Consider the following 6,009-nt stretch of genomic DNA (forward strand, 5'->3'; position numbering starts at 1 on the left):
AGGTGCTTGATTCGCGTGAGTCCCCTTGTCTCTCACGTTCGGGGTGCTTGATTCGCGTGAGTCCCCTTGCCTCTCATGTTCGGGGTGCTTGATTCGCGTGAGTCCCCTTGCCTCTCACGTTCGGGAATGAATGAGTGTGTATTTGGTTAAGCGATTAAATGTTCAAAGTGAGCGCTATTCTCTGCAATGCAAATATCTACTCTATTTTGAAAGGAATGGATTGATCGAAGAATTTCCTCAGCACTCAAGGATCGAATTGCTTCACTTATTCTACGAATCATATCATCCCTCGTAGTCGGATGTTCATGATAGACCAAGTCTTTTCTCCTTCCCCAAAAATAATAATCAAGAATGGTAAGGTCTGGTGATGGGGGTGGATAATTGATCGGACCGTATTTGCCTATCCACTTGTCGGGAAATATAGCATTTAATGCTGCACGAGCAACTCTCGATGTATGCGACGAACATGCATCTTGTTGGAACCACATGTGCAGACGCAATTGCAGAGGAAGATTTTCTAATAAAACAGGAAGATCTGTCTCTGTCAAGGCGGAGTATCTATCACCGTTTAGATTTTCGCCAAAGAAAACAGGATCTACGATTTCACTTTCCAATAATACCGTACCAAACATTGACTTTCCAAAGGATTTGATGATCAATTTCTCTCAACCAGTGAGGATTATTTTGGTCACAAAAACGGGAATTCCAAGTATTGACAGATCCATCACTTTTAAATATGCATTCGTCAGAAAATAAAATTTTTAAGTGGAAATCACGTGGTTGCTGTCTTATCCAGTTGCAAAATGTAAGTCTCTGTTGAAAATCGTTGTAATTCAACGATTGATGAACAGACATTCTGTAAGCATGAAACTTGTTACTTCTTAAAATGTTCCAAACAGTGTTACGACTAACACCAGAATCTCGTTCTCGGCGTCTTAAGGAATCATGAGGGTTCAATTCTGTCGATGCAAGAATTTCCGTTGTTCTTTCGTCCCTAACTGGACGGCGGATCTGTTTATCTTTGTTATGTTCAGGCTGAACGATACCTTTAGTTTTGATTCGTTTAGCCAAACGTGAAAAAACTTTCCGCGAGTGAGGAGTCCGATTAAGATAACTCGCCACAATCTTTCAGCTGCAGCGAAAGTACCTCGGCACTCACCTAAAATTAGCAGCATATCATATGCTTCTTCATTGGAATAGGACATGGCTAGATAAACCTAGACTAATAAAAAGTGTCGAATTTCTTTTACGCTATTGATAGTTATTGAAGAAGCAGTTGAGAAGCTTGAGGGAATATTGTCACTCGTGTTGAGTCACACTAGCGTCACCCATGTAAATCGCTCCGTGCATCTCGTTATAAAAAAACAAAAACGTACATTCGTATTCTCAATAACGTACTGTATCGTGAAAAAAGAATGTCAGAGGCAAGTGGATTCACGCCAATGCCACTTTGAATTTTTTAAATGAAACCCACTATTTTTGATTGCATATTCTTGTAGCACATCTCGAGAGCTTTCCAAAACACTAGTCATAGTAGCGTCACCCATGTAAAACATTTTTTCATGAGGCACTTTTCGAATTATAATACTTGAAAGTTACAGTATTGCCGGCATTTTTCCAACATAACCAAAAAAATGTTTTATTATAGTGTTTTGGAAAGCTCTCGAGATGTGCTACAAGAATATGTAATCAAAAATAGGGGGTTCCATTTAAAAAATTCAAAGTGGCATTGGCGTGAATCCACTTGCCTCTCACATTCTTTTTTCACGATGTATACAGTACATTATTGAAAATGCTGAACGTTTTTGTTTTTTTATAACGAGATACACGGAGCGATTTACATGGGTGACGCTACCGTGACTCAACACGAGTGATAATATTCCCTTAAGTTTCTCAACTGCTTCATCAATAATTATCAATAGCGCAAAAAAAATTCGACACTTTTTATTAGTCTAGGTTTATCTAGCCATGTCCTATTCCAATGAAGAAGCATGTGATATGCTGTTAATTTTAGGTGAGTGCCGAGGTACTTTCGCTGCAGCTGAAAGATTGTGGAGAGAACGTTATCCTAATCGGACGCCTCACTCGCGAAAAGTTTTTTCACGTTTGGCTAAACAAATCAAAACTAAAGGTATCGTTCAGCCTGAACATAAAAAAGATAAACAGATCCGCCGTCCAGTCAGGAGCGAAAGAACAGCGGAAATTCTTGCATCAACAGAATTGAACCCTCATTATTCCTCATGATTTTCAGAATTGAACCCTCATGATTTTCTGGTGATAGTCGTAACACTGTTTGGAACATTGTAAGAAGTAACAAGTTTCATGCTTACAGAATGTCTGTTCATCAATCGTTGAATTACAACGATTTTCAACAGAGACTTACATTTTGCAATTGGATAAGATAGCAACCACGTGATTTCCACTTAAAAATTTTATTTTCTGACGAATGCATATTTAAAAGTGATGGATCTGTCAATACTTGGAATTCTCATTTTTGGGCCCAAAATAATCCTCACTGGTTGAGAGAAATTGATCATCAAATCCTTTGGAAAGTCAATGTTTGGTGCGGTATTATTGGAAGTGAAATCGTAGGTCCTGTTTTCTTTGGCGAAAATCTAAACGGTGATAGATATTCCGCCTTGACAGAGACAGATTTTCCTGTTTTACTAGAAAATCTCCCTCTGCAATTGCGCCTGCACATGTGGTCCCAACAAGATGTTCGTCGCATACATCGAGAGTTGCTCGTGCAGCATTAAATGCTATGTTTCCCGACAAGTGGATAGGCAAATACGGTCTGATCAATTATCCACCCCGATCACCAGACCTTACCATTGTTGATTATTATTTTTGGGGAAGGATAAAAGACTTGGTCTATCATGAACGTCTGACTACGAGGGACGATATGATTCTTAGAATTATTGAAGCAATTCGATCCTTGAGTGCTGAGGAAATTCTTCGATCAATCCATTCCTTTCAAAATAGAGTAGATGTTTGCATTGCAGAGAATGGCGCTCACTTTGAACATTTAATCGCTTAACCAAATACACACTCATTCATTCCCGAACGTGAGAGGCAAGGGGACTCACACGAATCAAGCACCCTGAATGTGAGAGGCAAGGGGACTCAAGCAAATCAAGCACCCCGAACGTGAGAGGCAAGGGGACACGCGCGAATCAAGCATTCCGAACGTGAGAGGCAAGGGGACTCACGCGAATCAAGCACCCCAATGGGATGAAATTCTCGTCATGTCCATGTCGTTCATCCTGATTAATGCTAAGCACGGGAAAATGCATGCAGTTTGTCTGGACCTGATTGAGCATCAAACATAATCAGTTCAGTTAACAAATAGATATAAGAACATTGTATATGTAATTCCGACTTCCTTTCTCCATTCCCATGTACGCCCGTACGCAAGTATGCACTCACGAGGGTGATTCCGATTGACCACGTCTCGATTGGACACCACCAATCACAGCGACCGGTGCTTAGGAGCTTTGTAGTCTCAAGCGCTGTGAGTGGCTCGTGTCCAATTGAGCCGTGTCCAACTGGGTGCCACCCCACTCACGTATACACGAGATTAAATCTGATTAAGTAACCTCTACACCTGGTACTTCTTGGGAAATGCTAATGCCAATACTGTAACTTTCAAGCCTTATAACCCGAAAAGTACTTTATGAAAAACATTTCATTATAGTATTTTGGAAAGCTCTCGAGGTGTGCTATAAGAATATGCGATGAAAAATAGGGGGTACCATTTAAAAAATTCAAAATGACATTGCTCTGACCTTGGTGACGCCACCCAAGGTCATACTGATCTGATCACTGAATAGATCATTTAGAACCCCATAACTTTTGTCTGAAACGTTTCTTTCTAAAATGCTCTGCTTCTGAGATAAAAGGGGTGGACAGGTGTCTGGGACACCCGGTATTCTAGAAGTTGACCTTGCGTATCCATAAAGCGTTCATGACGCTCATGTTGATCTTCCATTCTGCCCCACTCGCGAACGGCCTCCCGGAAATGGAATGTTAAACTGCTGGCCACTCTTTACAATAAGGAGCGCTATGTCGTGTACTATCGTAATCTGCAGCAATATATTCGTCATGGTCTCCGCATCACAAAAATTTACCGTATATTACAATTCGCCCAATCCCCATGGCTTCGTGGATATATCGAACTTAATACGAGATTTAGAATGCTCGCGAATAACGAATTCGAGAAGAATCTTTACAAATTAATGAACAATGCGGTATTTGTGGAAAAACGATGGAGAACGTACGCGATCACGTTGACGTTCGACTTATAACGCGTTGGGATGGGAGATACGGTGCGGAAGCGATGATTGCGAAACCGAATTTTCACAGTAGAAGTATTTTTTCTGAAAATCTAGTTGCTGTGGAATTGCGCAAACTCGTAAATCAGGTAAAATTGAATAAACCGATATACGTAGGTTTGTGCATTCTCGAAATAGCTAAGTTGCGTCTATACGAATTTCACTATGAGTACATAATACCATTGTATCGCGATACATGTAAAATTTTGTATACGGACACTGACAGCTTGATTTATTTTCTGGAGTGTGAGAATGTATACGAGGACATCAAGCGTGATATCGCGAGATTCGACACGAGTGATTATCCTTAGAGAAATGCGTATGGTATTCCACGCGTTAATAATAAAATACCCGGTTTGATGAAAAATGAAAATTGTGATGCGATTATGACGGAATTCATTGGACTCAGAGCGAAGATGTACGCGTTGAGAGTGATCGGAAAGAGCGATACGAAAAGAATAAAGGGTGTCAAGAAAAACGTAGTCGCGAAAACGATCACTTTCGACGATTATGTGCGATGTTTGAGCGATGTAATGATACAATCGAGACGTCAATCGTGTATACGATCGACATTGCACGAGGTCTACACGGTGTCTGAATTGAAGCTCGCTCTTAGTCCATACGATGATAAGCGGTACGTCGTATCCGAATCGATCACTACTCTACCTTGGGGACATTATAAAATACCTCTGTAATGTGTGTGTTGTATTTTTTTGTAATAATAAAATACAAAATGTCACAATACATCCGTTTTATCTATCCAAAAATTATGTGAACTGTCCATTCCTAACCATTTTACATACACTTTATTTCCTCGTTTGCGTAGTATTTTTTTCACGAGATAAACGTCAGGATTAAAGACTCGCTCTAATTCGTGTTCGTAAAATCCACCAGCTATCGACTTCCCTTGATAATCTTTCAGTAGATACGTTGCAGGATTCGTACGTTGTGTTTTAACGATGTAGAAAATCTCGGTGGACCAATTAGGTATATAACCCTTTTCAAAAATTGTCTTGAATTTACTAATAAGTACTGGATCGTCTATTTTGAACCTCGTTGGAGCGGCAATTTTTACATGACTGTATACCGTCGACAAGAGTCGTTTTGCAACAGTGGATGTTACGTCTATCGGTCGCATCCCAATGGTTCGATATTTACGATGATTATAATCCGACAATAGACGTGGTAGTTCGTCGATTCATTTGTACGAGCCGTTTAACGTGAACGTTTTCCACATGTTATTCTTGCGTGTACGGTTAAATCGTTCCACCACCGACGCTTTCATCACTGAATACGTCGAATAATGATTTATGTTGTATCTCTCAACAATGTTTTTCTGCACGGTAGCGTTGTAAATTCCTTTCTTTGATCCGTCTGCAGGTTTCGTGGGTATCTTTCGTCCTCGCGAAATATTGTAGATAACGCTGTGGTCACGTCGTTTCCGTTCTTGCTCTTGAGTGGTAGAGCCCATGTGTATTTACTCAAAACATTGATAACTGTTAAAATGTAATTGTAACCTTTGTTGAATCGCGCGTAAGGACGCATCTCGACCACGTCGGCTTGCCATAAATCATCGCGATCGTGCACCACGACGCGACGACGTGGAAAATTTCTTCGCGCGGGTGCGTAGAGTTCTTTAACGAGTTTTTGTTTCTCGATACTCATCTCTCTCTGTTAT

This window comes from Trachymyrmex cornetzi, unplaced genomic scaffold, assembly GCF_001594075.2.
Source record: "Trachymyrmex cornetzi isolate Tcor2-1 unplaced genomic scaffold, Tcor1.1 scaffold2072, whole genome shotgun sequence".
Lineage (NCBI taxonomy): Eukaryota > Metazoa > Arthropoda > Insecta > Hymenoptera > Formicidae > Trachymyrmex > Trachymyrmex cornetzi.